Raw genomic sequence first — 13,923 nt, 5'->3', positions numbered from 1 at the left:
GTTCAAGACTTAAGTGTACGCTTTTTGGTCCCTTTTACTATAGATATCTGGACATGTGAAGGACTCCTTTCCTTGGCGCTCTTTCTTTCCTTTTTCTCCCCTTGTTCCCCTCCCCACGTGTAGGTCTATAGGCTTAATTGTAGGTCATTAGCATTAGCGAAACAGGCATAAGCACAGCGATAGCTTTCGCTTAGCCTATCGCTTTACGCAATAGAGCTTGAGGACTTGCTCACTTCCTGTTTGTTTCCCTAAGACGGTCCCGAAAGGTTTGCTCAATTAGGGGCAGTGTACTATAGCATCTTTGAAAATCAGCCAATCGCAAGAACGCGTATATACAGTTCCGCAGGCTTACTTCTAACACACCATAGGACAGCCCAGGGGAAATAGGACGTAAATAACAACGAGATCCGGTCTGCCATCATTAAGTTCTTAAACTCTCCATCGCTGTCATTTCTTCGCACAGGCTGAGGGCGAAACATGTGAGAAAGCATCTAAAGAAGTATTTCATAGCCTTCGACGGAAGCTAAACTATAGGTTCACAAAATAAAATGACGCAAGAACACTGCTTCGAGGTAGGCGTGATGTTTTTTTTTATTTTTTTATTATAATTGAGAATGTGGCGGCCATGTTTGGCGAGGCTGCACCTGCAGCCGGTAGCCGCCGCTGAGGCAACCCTGAATGCACAAGAAGGATGCGGCGGCGGCTGTCTTCGGAGCCGACCTGGCGTTTGCTTTGAGGTCGGATCGTCATCATACTGGCTGCGTCGGCAAGCACTCGCTGCTGGAACGGCCGCTACTAATTTGAACGAAGGGCACGGGATAAATGGCATAACGTCCTGCTCACCTGGTGCGGGTACTGGGATACCAGACCTGCTTGACTCGGCGCTGTCAGACACTCCTGTCTGCTCAAAGCTCGCATCAAAACCCTCCAACATTCGAACTTGCCGCATGCCCTAACCATGCAAAAATGAAAAATGTGGAAAACTAAAACGGTTTGAAACCATTTTTGAGCGTCCTGCTTCTCGTAGGTTTTGCTTTGATTGCTCACCCATTTTATTTATGCCTTAACTCGTGCCTCAAAATTTCATGCGGATGCTTGCTTTTTGTTGTTAGCAACTGTTGGGCTAACGTTTGAAAAGAAAATGGCCAGCCCCTTCCGCTCAATTTGAACCAGCTTGTGCCAGCACTAATAGTTCGAAAAAGCCGGAAGCATAACTAATCTGCAGTTTCCTGTAAACAGTGTAGTAAAGCTTCTTTAGCAAAAAGTGCCTGAAAGATGAAAGGCATTATCTGCAAGACCCAATGCCTATGGGTACGACACCCTCTATTTGAATGCTTCCACTGACGTCATGGAGCGCGACAGAGATGGACAAAAGACGGGAGTCCGTCTTGGTCGCACTTCACGCATTTACGACCAGCATAACGAGCAAATTAGCCCAACAAAAATCGTTGTTTGATGCCTTGAAGGCCACCGTTATAAAAGACGAGAAAAACCGAAAGCCTGGAAGTTTTGTCTAGCTTGCTGTTTTGATATGCGCTTTGAAGGCTTTGTATACAATGCTTCACCATGACACAATCGGGGTTAAGCAAAGCCGCGTACTAGAAATTTTGAAATACTGGACCGGGTGAAGCAAGCTAATTAGTACATCTAATCGATGGGTGGCAACGTTCCTTCGCTCGTCAATACGTCGATGTCGTCCTCAATAGCCTGCGGCGCGAAGTCTGGCTCGTATCGACGCAGCGGAGTGCCGTCACGACCGACGAGGATCTTCTCGAAGTTCCAGCGGATGTCGGCGCTGTCTTGGGGAGAGTAGAATAGAGTTTCTTTGGACCGGAACTGCGTCACCGGGGACGGGCAGTGGCTCTGCAAATAAGTCGACGAGGAAGATGAATGAACCTGCGTTGCGATTTTGACATACTCTCAGCGTCAAAGGAAGCGAGAAGAAGGAAATAAAACCGGAACAATAAATTAACCGGAGTTACTATAACTCCGCATAAACCTATATTAAGATATGCGACAGCACTGTTTGGCATTGTTTGATGTGGCTTAGAGTAGTTTTGTTGGGTAGTTTGTCATTGAGAGACTGAAAGAGTTTGGCAGCGTTATGTCGCTACTGCACGGCATACTATTGGAGCTGCATATGTAGTCAGTTCAAATTTCTATCACAAACTAGCCACTAGCCTGACTAACATATGGATGCTAACCGAGAAGCGAGATGGTATGACACCAACCTAAACGCTGCTTGAACAACGATTGCGCGACGATTTTGATACGAAAGAGGACAAATCCGGCGCTACATGAAGATCCGTTGGTGATGCCTTAAGGGCAAATTTGATACGAAAGAGGACAAATCCGGCGCTACGTGAGCATCCATTGATGATGCCGCAAGGACGGATACGTTACCTAAAGGGGTGAGTTGGCCAGCTGGCCCTGTGATTTGATTATTGTGCGTCCACGCCGCCATTCTTGCCTCGCGTCGCTGAGAGGACACTTGCGCGTCCGGCGTTCTTGCAATGCCAGGAGCCAAGCGGCTGAAGCCTTTTACGTTTTTCGGCCGTGTGCCGCAAGGCACCACTACACTAGAACTGACGAAAATCCTAGTGAAACGTTTTTCGAAAACGGAACTGGGTGGCGTTCAAGATTTCACAGGCGGGAAGTTCGAGATTTTCCTGAAGACTAGGGCTGCTGTTGAGAGATTCCTGAACGATCCCGTCGTAGATGTTAAGGGAACTGCGGTGACTTTTGAGTATCGAGGCAGACCGTCCCCGGTTTCCCGTTCGTCACCACGGGGATCCGACGGATAAAGATAGAGATGAAGTCTGAGATTCCGAACTTCCTGGATGTGATTGATACAACCATCCAGTGCGAGTATGAAGGAGTCAAGAGGGTATGCCGCAAGTGCGGATATGAAGGGCACATGGGCGCGAGTTGCAACACGCCACAGTGCGAGCGTTGCGGCGCGTATGGGCATGAAGTGTGCGATGCCGTGTGCCCTAAGTGTGGTGAGGACCACGCTGTAAAGGCATGTAAGAAGAGGACATTTGCGTCCGTGCTAGGGAATGAAGACGTGAATGAACAGCCAGCCGATTATTGGGAGCAGCCCGCACCAGCACTCGTGCTGGCAACTCCTGAGAACCCGAAAGATACCGAGACGCAGGGTGATGCGTCTACAAACGCCGTCACCGAGGAAGATAGCAAGGAGGCGACGGCTGCGGCCGCGCCATGTGAAGAGTTAGAAGAAAACCAAGCAGAAGTTGTCTATGAAGACCACGAGGTGCCCCCAACGTCCGCTGCCGGGAAAGCGGTTACGGACATTGCCGCACCCTCTACAGCGCCCGAACAGAACCCCGAAAAGAAAACTGAAACTGGACACTGCCAGGTGCTCTCAGTGGCCGCCACGGTAGAGGAACAAGAGTGTGCAGCCGGCGTCGCTGCCGCAAAAAAAGACCGATCGGTTGAAACTGAAGAAGATGAAGAGAAGGACATGGATACGACCACAGTGCGGCCCAAACGCAAGCGGAGTCCCAAAAAGAAGAAAACCAAAAAATCAGCGCCATCAACATCATCGGAATCTTCCGCCGACGCGCCGTTGACGAAGCGTGCGTTTCTGAAAAACCCTCCACCAATAAGCGAGAGCAGCTCTGACACTGAAACAGAAATGCCGAGCCAACATCGCTGTCACATTTGCAACACAACGAATTGTGATTGCTACTCGGACATCTCGGACATCTACGACGCCGATTCCACAGCGGAGTCACCTTCTGCTTCTCCCACTGCTCATGACACCGCTCCCTCCTCATGAGGTGGTCGCGCTTTCCCCCCTTTCCTTCCTTTAGCTACATCCTGGCCTTTTCCTTCGTTCTCGCAACGCTAAACATTCGCGGCTTTACTAAAGCAGCGAAACAAGCTGAAACAATAGACATAGCCCGCGCCAAAAAGATCGACATCCTCGCACTTCAAGAAACTTATATTCACCGGCAAGAACAAATTGAAAATTTTGACCTCCGTTTCAGCACAAAATCCTATTGGAGTTTCGGAAGGAAGGGTTCAGGGGGAGTTGCGCTCATTTTCCTAAGAGACGCCGGCCTGTCAGTCCTACGCCATGATAGGGACAACGCAGGACGCTTTGTCTCGATTGACCTTAACAATGGCATGCGCATCATTAATGTATATGCCCCATGCCGTTTTGGACAGCGAGAATTTTTTGAGGGGCTAGAAGAGAGATTTATTGGCCCAGCCAAAATATTGTTATTGGGCGATTTTAACTCTGTCCTCTTCAAAGAAGACCGCCGCTCTCTTCGGGGCACACCGCGGCGGCTTAGACGAGACCATAATGGCGCACAGACCTTGCGTGATCTGGTGGAGGAGTTAGACTTAACCGATGCTTGGCGCGCACTACAACCTGGTCGCGCCGGCATGACCTGGTCTGGCTGTGGTCTCGAAAGCCGTATTGACCGCGTCTATGTCTCTGCTAGCGTAGCTGATTCCCTGCACTCTGTGTGGGTATTCCCCAATGCCCTAAGTGATCACAAGCTGCTTATCACGAGCTTGTGTGCGGCTGATATTTCTCCACGAGAAAAGGGTTGCTGGAAATTAAACACGCGACTTCTGGATGACGAGCGTGTCCAGCAGGAAGTCGTCAAAGTTATAAAGCGTTACGTCTCCCCTAACATGGATGCACAAAGCTGGGATAATATGAAAACCTCCATCAAGATTTGCCTCCAAGAGTGGGGGAAGAAGATGGCGCGGGAAGAGAGAGAAGAAATCCGAATAGTCTCGGATGCCATCATCGCGCTATCGGCCCCATTTTCTCAGGGACCAAGCATCCCCGCGGCGTTGGCCACCCTGCGTAAGGAGTTCCATCGTCTTCTAAATCGGCGCTGGGACAGACTTCGCGCAACAGCACGCGCTGAACGATGGGAAACCGAGGCATGGTGTTCGCGTCATCTGCTACGCCGTCGCCTTGCCAGAAAGAACGAAACCCTCTCTGCAGTCGAAGATCCACTCACCGGCCATATTGTTACGAACCCTGAGCAGGTATTGAGTTTAGCACGCGATTTCTACATCGAACTTTATGCTGCTGAGCCCTGCACCCCCACATCGTTCCAGCTGGAGGTAGCAACTGACGCACCTAACCTAGACGACACATGGCTGTCGTCTGAAGAACTACACACAGCCCTAAAACAGATGAAGCCAAACAGAAGCCCGGGTATGGATGGACTCCCGCCAGCTTTTTACATAAAGTTTTGGCCGTCGCTAAAGACCGCTTTCACCAACTTAGCAAACGACGCCCTAGAGCGAGGGGAACTAACTCCAAGTATGAACGAAGGCCTCATCACACTCCTGTGCAAGGACACTTCCAGGAGCAGTGACCTTAAAGCTTGGAGGCCAATAACCCTTCTAAATACGGACTACAAGGCAATTGCCAAATGTCTCTCCTTACGCCTGACGCCTGCTCTATCGTCAATAGTAGGCCCGCAACAGGCTTGCTGTGTCCCAGGCCGTTCGGTAGAACTCCACGGCATGGCTCTGAGAGACCTTTTGACATGGATGGAATCACGCAGCATCAATGGATTTCTTTGCTCCCTGGACCAAGAGAAGGCATTCGACCGCCTGAGTCACGAGTACCTGTTTAGGACACTTGAGCTCGCGCGCATTCCCGTACAGTACATAAATATGTGCAAGGCGCTTTATGCCGCACCACAAGCAGCAGTCATTGTACAAGGGCGCATCTCAATGCCATTCCCCGTGGAAAGGGGTGTCCGTCAAGGTTGCCCCCTCTCCCCGTTGCTCTATGTCATAGCGATTGAACCCCTCCTGCAAAAGATTGTTAGAGATGGCGGCATCCACAAAACACCTTTGCCAGCTGGCCCTCCCTGCACTCCAGTGTTCGCCTACGCGGATGACGTTTCTGTGGTGGTGCCAGACACAACATCACTGGAGAGACTACTTGAATTAACTACGGAGTACTGCCAAGCGAGTGGGGCTCGCCTCAATCACAAAAAATCCACTGTTATGGCCTTGAACGCGACCCCCTCCCCTACCACTATCTAATCGATCTCTGTTACTCTCGAGACACGAATCCTCGGATATTTCTTCGATTCGGCTGGGCCAGCGCCTAGAAATTGGAATAGGGTTGAAGAGCAACTGAGCATCAAAACCCACAACCTTGGTGCTCTAAAATGTCCCCTGACTGCGCAGGCCACCATCATCAAGACAATGCTGATTTCTACCCTCAGCTTTGTGGCCAGCATTCTTGACATCCCCCCAGACAAGAAAAAACAGCTCCAGAAACACATATACCGCTTTTTGTGGCAGGGAGCCCCCTATAAGGTAAAACGAGCCATTGTCTGCCTGCCCAGATTCAAAGGTGGCCTGGGGCTGCCCGATCTGGATATTCTCGCAAGGGCTCTGCACATCAAATGGACATTCAGAGCCGTCGAATGCGACATGCCGCTAACAAAAACTATGGCTTCGTACTATCTGTCGACACGGCTGCGAACATTCACTGAGAAGGCCCTACACCACAACACCCCGCATGCAGGGTCGCCCCTATCATTTTACCGAACCGCAGCCGCAGACTTAGAGTACCTGAAAGAAAACTCGTCTGACGTTGACCCACGAACCATGCACCTGAAATATATTATCAATATTATCACCCCTCCGCTCCCTGCCCGCCTATCAAGATACATGCTATGTGCAGAAAGACCCAGTTGGCAGTACATTACAGCCCACTTCCTCGATGCACGCCGAGCCTCCCTGATGTGGAGGTTCGCAAGAGGCATCTTACCTTTTAGAAGGCGTGCCTTCGTCCCTGCGACGTCAGGAATGATTGACCTGTGTCCCTTCTGCTTGGCCCGAGAGACAGCGGAGCACATCTTTCTTGACTGCCTAATTCCCGCAGCACTCCTAGAGCGTCTGAGAGATATGTTCGGCCTCCCCGGGATCCCATACCCCACCGTGCGCTACTTCAACCCGCTTCCAAAGGAAGGGCGCGAACAGTTTGTCTTGACACTGGCAGAGGTCAACTATCAGGTGTGGTTGGCCCGCTGCAAAGCGGCCTACTCGAACAAGACTCCGAGCCTCCATGAAGTGAAGGCCAAAATCAGAAAAGAACTATGGTTCCACCTAAAGAGAGAGAGACGCCACTTAGGGAGAAAGAAGTGATCTTCAAAGAAGAAAACGGAAAACTCGAAGTGAGATATTAGAAGACTTGCTCGCGTCAGGCTTCGACCCACCGTGGTGGTGCGGACGTGGTGCATATGCACTGCGACCCCGCCCCGGTGGGAACAGGCCGGACTGCATGAGCCCCTTGGCTGGGAAAAGCCCGCTCCCCGAAACAAAAAAAACCCCAAACCTTATGGTGCGGCAGGCCTTGCCTGGGGTAGCCGTAGGATGATGATGGTCGCAGGTTGAGGTCTGTACCCTCACAGGAGGATCGCACCTAGTGCATCCTTCCTTCCATCTGACAAGGCAAGGGCAAATGGCGTGATGGAGCCGATAGAGGGAGAGACACTGCCACATGGTTATTTCTTGTGCATGACATCCTTTTAATTACCGTGATGGCGCGACAACGGTTGGCGTCATAGTTGCTATGGAAACTGATGAGGCACAAGAAAGATTTTGCCGGCCTCTGACGATAATAGAAATGATCGCTTTCTCCCTAAAACTGATAAGGTATTAGCTATGGGGACAGAATACGCAGCAAATATAGCATTCACTTCGATAAGACATAGACCGGTGCGTTTAAATGTTCATTAATCTTGCCGCCACGTTTTCCTCATCAGTTAGTGTATTTAAATTCGTGGTATGACGTCACAGTCCTTATGTCCATGCTTCATTTAGCGTTGACAGTACTTGCGCCAAGAACATAGACTTTCACCACCGACGCAAATGTCGAACTTATCAAGATGGGCACATGGAGCAGGACACCTCCTATCGACAGCGGCGGAGTATAAGGCGTTAAACACCGCGTTGCTAGGATACCGCCTTGAGGCCGCGGAAAGAATAAAAATAAATGTTTTATTTAGTGTTTTAGGGTTCTCATCTCATCGGTATTATTTCAGTAATTTTAGGCTTGATGTATGCAGTCTTGTGGCTTTTTTTATATTATTGCGCTCGCATCAGTTTCTGGTTGCTGAGGCACCGGAGCGAAGGAGAACAGAAATAGGAAAAGAAAACGGCCATGCTCGTCGGACATGACGCTGGAGGCAGCTTCGTGTGCTCGGCTGCTCTGTTTCGTACGAAGGAATCCCCACGAAGCAAGTGCTATTGTCGAGTACTGAGAGCGTTTCTTTTCTGTTCCATCTGCTGCGTGCTTATTGCTGTGAATTTATATAAATGCGGAACATTGCAAGCGCGACGGCAGCATCCTGTTGCCTTTGCGGAAAGATTCTTCACAGATATTATTTTAATTATTGTTACGTAATTACTCGCATATAAGAAATATCCGCCATTTTAGTGGATTCCCCGAAACTTGGAACAATAGTATCCCCACTTCGGATGATTGGTCAGTTCGTTCCAGTAAAACAACGTGATCTGCTAACGTTTCTGGTTAACCCAGTTGGCAAGGCGACTGCCCTGGACAGGCACTGGTCCTAGGTTCAAACCCCGTATCAGGATGAATTTTTCTTCAACAGTGAAGTTTCGGTGAAAGCTTAACTTTGTTGTGCAACAGGTTTGGTGGGCTTCGGTGGGCGCCAGTGAGTAATCACTGCCTTATTAATTATTGCGGCAATACCGAGGGTCCTCTACACTTAGTTTTTCGAAAGAAACAATCGTAACTGTGGCTTCTAAAATGTGCACTCCTAACAGATATCACCGGCACGATATGCAGCTCGTATAAAAGCAAGTGCATGGTCTCAGCAACTTGGATTGCCGAAGAATAACAGGCGGGGGCTTGTTCACAATAACCAGAACACCTTAGAAGATGGCGCTTAATTACTCGATCCAGCAGCAGACATTGTGAGCATGATGATGAGGATGGCCTCAGTCGCAATGGCGAATACCCACAGGGTGTTTTTCAGACGCAAACACATTCATGGACATGGGGACAAGTGTTTGGATAGCTTTAGAATAGTAACTGCATTGCCCTCGCAACGCTTTCTCCTCTCCTTTGTCTTCCGGTGTCAGCAATGCCGAGCAGTTACACTCGCGCGATATTAATAAATATTCTGAAGGGTGTACTTTCGATTTTTGCTGACTGGTACGCCAAGGATATATGGCTGCAGTGAGCCACAAAAATGTTAAAGGAGAAAGGCTCTCTTTGTATCTAATAAAATATCACCTCCACACCACAATGCTCCACACTTGTTGAAATGAAGTTGGATTTCTAGACAACGGCGAATCCTTCCTTGTGTGTGTGTGGAGGGGAGGGGGGGGGGGAGGGGACAGCTTAGAAAGCGCTGACTGCTCCAAATAAATATGAGTTGCAAATAGGGCTGGAAGGAGGGGGATGGGGGGGGGGGGGGTGAAATGATGCCGAAAAATCTTCTCTTGTCGTCCACTAGATTCGTCATGTAGACCGAACCGATCGAGATAGGCGCCCGTATAGAAGTATTAAGGTTGCTGGTTATCCTTTGAGCGCCTTCACCGCTGCTAGATGCTTAAAACTGAAAGTTTAAGATGCTATCGAAGCAGAGGAAGCTTGTACATGGCTTTCAATGGTTCCCCAAATTGTAATGAAATGCGCGAAAAAAGAACGTGACTCAATTGACATGCCGGCAGAGCTTACCCAAAAGGTCACTAAAAGCGCGCACACGCCCCCCCCCCCCCCACCCCCCACCCGCTTCCCACACACAAACAGACAGAGCTTTCTTGAGCTACCAATGATTCTGAAGACAGTATACAAGATCTGTAACGTCCACTCCTCTGTCTCCCCAGGAAGGGCACCGAGCACGCTCACCTTGAGGAAGGCAAAGAAAGGATGCTGCGTGTCGCCATTGACGTCCAGCTTGCTGGATAGCCGGAAGTGAGGTGAAAAGCCATGTCCCGGTCGCACGTAGTGGATGCCGTTCAGAATCTCTTCACCCGAACCACCCGGCTCTTGCTGCGAGGGGGACAAAGGAATACCAACACATGGAGTCTTGTCCGGGATCCTTCTATCATGTTCTGTCTGCTCAAAGTTCACGCCTAAAGTCGGCCGGAACTTGAATTCGCCTCACGCTCTAACAGGGCAAAAAAAAAAAAATGTATACCCTATGCTTCTAGCAGCTATTGCGTTGAATTGTACTTATATACTCATTGATTTGAGTTAAACGCGCGCTTTGGTCTGCTCAAACACAATATCAGCCTTACAGTTACTCAACCCGCCGGGGTGGCGCTGTGGTTATGGCGCTGGATTGCTGTGCCCATGGATGCGGGATCGAATACCGGCCTCGGCGGCCGCTTTTGGATGGAGGCGAAAAGCAAAGCGCTCTTGTGCTGTGCGATTTCAGTGCACGCTTAAGAGCCTTCGTCAGAAACAAGCCAGGCGGCCCTTATATAAACCTCAAAGGGAGTGCAAAGTCTGATGCAGGCCATAAAATGTTTTGCGACGGGAAATTTGTTTGGGACACCAAATCAACTGTGCGAATTAAAAGCTCATTTTACATCCTTGTCTACTATTCAGGGGAAATAAGAAAAAGAATCTGCTAAAGGGCTTCCCTTTCAGTATTGAAGATGCTGCCTTCTACGCTGCGTTGAGAAGCTGAATGCCTCCGCTGACAAGCCGCGGCTGGCTAGCTCTCGCTTATGAGAAAAAGCGTGCCGTGGGCACCGTTGGCAGCTGGAGGGAAAGGAGGATCAAGAAGGAAAGAGCATGGCGGATGAAGATTTGGCCTAATTAATGCGAAAACATTTTTTGGGTCAAGAGTGACGGGGAAGGAATTACGGACATAGAGCGTCCGCATGAACTGCCAATGGAGAAAAAAATCATTGCCGCGACTGAGTTTTGAATCCGCGTCAGAATGAACGGATCAGCCTCCCTGGCCCAGACACGAGAGCACTGTGGCATCACCGCAGCCGATCACGCCTCGTGTAAAACTGCAACATACTCTCCTGCGCAGCAAACATCGGTGCGTTCATGAAGCTCCATCTACACCAGTCCTTCATTTCACCTTGGTAAATACGCCATATACATCCGCCATTTGTCCGAGTGCAGTCGAAGTTTGCTAGCTATAGTGTTGGGCGAATCCGCCAGGCGCCGTGACAGAACACGCAATGCTTTCGCATTACTGCACCTAAGCAGACTTAAGGTTAGCCAGGGAATTTTTAAATTATCAGGAGGCTATCGCGCCATTCATTGTAATTTGGGTCACGCTTGATGATGATACATGCATAGAATACATGATGATACATATGTACCAAGAAATTTCTTAAAAATTCTAAGAAAGAATTCTTAAACATTTTTCGCTCATTGCATGGCTGCTCCATAAGAATGCATATATCCTGATATCGCGTCTCTCGGCAGGCTTGCGGGTTATTGCTATTTATTTTCAAAAACGCACATGATTGATTTTCTACAACGCCTTAATCATCCCCTGTGAGCGCGAGACTAATTTGAAGAGGAAAATATCGTTACGTATCGAAAGCCAAAGACCATTCCTATCAATATATGTTCATCAAATATGCTACGGTGTTCGGCAGCTGCCTCACAATTATTTTCAAAAGATTAGTCATTTTGTTTTCTACGGCAGTTTCAACTATTCTCTACTTCCCCAAGAAAAAGTTAAAGAAACGTGATTTTTGCCAATCATAGGAAGCCTAGATTGTTCCCATCAGCATGTTCATAAAAGTATCTTGTAATATCTCGCAGTAGCCTCATGATCAGAATGTGTCCCAGAAAGCCTGGCTTAATGAAGACTTTGCACAACCACTCATCACATCTGAGCCCAGTGACTTGGAGCTTAGAAAGCCTTTTCAGATTTATCTCGTAGCTTAACTGATGCTGCCGAGGTTCCGGAAAGAAAGAAATTGTTGAAGTGTTGGTTTAATGCAGAACGGGAGCTCAGACAGCTTTACCGATAAGAACTTTTTTTGCCTTGCGATTAACAAAACACAATGGTGCATAGGCAAATAGGCAAAGAGAGTCACCGTGCCAAAAATTTAATTTTACAATCGTCAGATTTGCTTAAGACGTTTGTTATTATTGGAAATAGCATGCATCATAGGCACATATGATGATCAGTTAAAACAGCATGTCAGTCATATGCCGTACCTCCTCACCATAAGGGGCTGCGGGGACTATCGATAATTTACTTTCAGTATAAAAAAAAATCGAAGAAATACATGCTGCGACGCTCCCACCTCCGTGAGCGTAGGGGCGGATAAGGCTTGCCGTGAGCGTAGGGGACGGACATGAGAAAACACCAGGGAAACGAGCTTTCGAAAGAAGCTCCTCAGTGCATACCTTAGGGAGGCTAAGAAGATATCTATGATAGAAAAATCGAGCGAAGGAAATAAGTATCGTAATAAACGCCATTGATTAGCAGGTACAATGTGAGCACAAGAACTGCTTGGTTGATGCGTGTTGCGGGAAAAGCGGTAATACCGTCTCCGAGACAAAGAAATGGCTATACAACAAGAACTTGGAAGAGACATGGAAACAGTTCGAAAGCAGTGCAGGTATCTACATCTTTACCGCTGCCACCGGGGAGCACGCGGTCACTGACGCTCAATAATCCTCACCTTTCCAAACTGGTTGCAAGGGAAGCCGATGACGGTGAAGTTTCTTTCCCAGAACTTGTCCTGAAGTGCATTCAGTTCCCAGTAGTTCCAGGTGAGTCCTCAGTAGGTGGCCACGTTCACCAGGAGCAGCACGTAGTCCCGGTACTGGTCCAGCTTTAGGGGGTTGTCACCCGTGATCTCAGGAAACTCGAAATCGTAAAGAGAGTCGGGAGACCTCCGCCCATCACAGTCGACTTTCTGTGGATACTCATCTGACGCCGACGCTGCATGGGCAGCGCAAAACAAAGCTAGACCTAGAGGCGCCCACATGTGTGCGTGGCTGCTGCCGGCCCGCTGCCGGGATTTAAATGCTGCAGGAAGTCCTTTTGTTCCCTCTTTTATCCTGCAGCGGAGGGCGCTTGCACGCTGCGGCCACGGCAGGTATCGTTAATCGTAGTTAGGAGAGAGGCCTGAAATGGCTCTGTGTACGGCGCCAGGACATCTGTTGTAAGATTGGAGTTTCTGTGGCTGGAGCAATGAGTTGCGTTTCACTTCTCACTATCAGAAAATTTAAGCTAAACGACATATTAGTCGCATTACATGAAAATCCACCTGGTGGCTGCGTTTTGATGGAGAGAGAGAGAGCGAGAAAGAGAGAATTTTTATTTGTCCAACAAAGTGACTATCCCGCTCTTTGAGGGTTAGATCCGGAAGGTGGGACAGTCGCCTTAGTTGCAGGCCGATAGTTCTTGGACCCCAGTGGCATCTTCGCCCAGTCGAACAATTTTTCTTTGGGCTCAATTGGGTCTGAGCTTCGCAGAATGGTCTCCCATGTGTCTTTAGTTATATCTTTAGCCCTGCCTGGTGACTTCGCACATTCCCATATGTGATCTAGTGATCCCCTCTCCTTGCATAAATAGCATAGGTCTGATCGTGTTTCCGGCCATATATGGTTGACTAGAACTGGGTTCGGGTATGCATTTGTCTGTAGCTTTCTCCATGCTGTTGTTTCCTCTTTGCCTAACGTGGGGTCTGGTGGTGGTAGGACCCTCCCGCTCAGTCTGTAGTGCATTGTTATTTCGCTATATTAATCAGGTCCTCTTGATTGCCTTGCTCCGGTGGCACTCCTCCAGCCCGGTGTGTGAGATCTCGGGCTAGTTTGTGTGCCGCCTGTTTTCCAGACACACCTGCGTGGGCTGGCGTCCAAACAAGGGTGACGTCTCTTTCTATTCGCTTTTGATCGAGGATGATCTACGCGTGATCGTCGCTATGACTCCT

The 13,923-nt window shown here is 49.1% G+C and overlaps 1 pseudogene; it reads right to left on the bottom strand.

Moving 5' to 3' along the window:
• Positions 1 to 1,647: 1,647 nt before the first annotated feature.
• On the bottom strand, positions 1,648 to 12,975 carry LOC146176151 (glutathione peroxidase-like; annotated as a pseudogene).
• Between the last annotated feature and the right edge of the window lie 948 nt (positions 12,976 to 13,923).

Source organism: Amblyomma maculatum, chromosome 10, assembly GCF_055883805.1.
Source record: "Amblyomma maculatum isolate TAMU_Amacu chromosome 10, ASM5588380v1, whole genome shotgun sequence".
NCBI classification, from domain to species: Eukaryota; Metazoa; Arthropoda; class Arachnida; order Ixodida; family Ixodidae; genus Amblyomma; species Amblyomma maculatum.
Note: the sequence above shows the minus strand (reverse complement) of the source record. Positions and strands in the feature narration are given on the sequence as shown.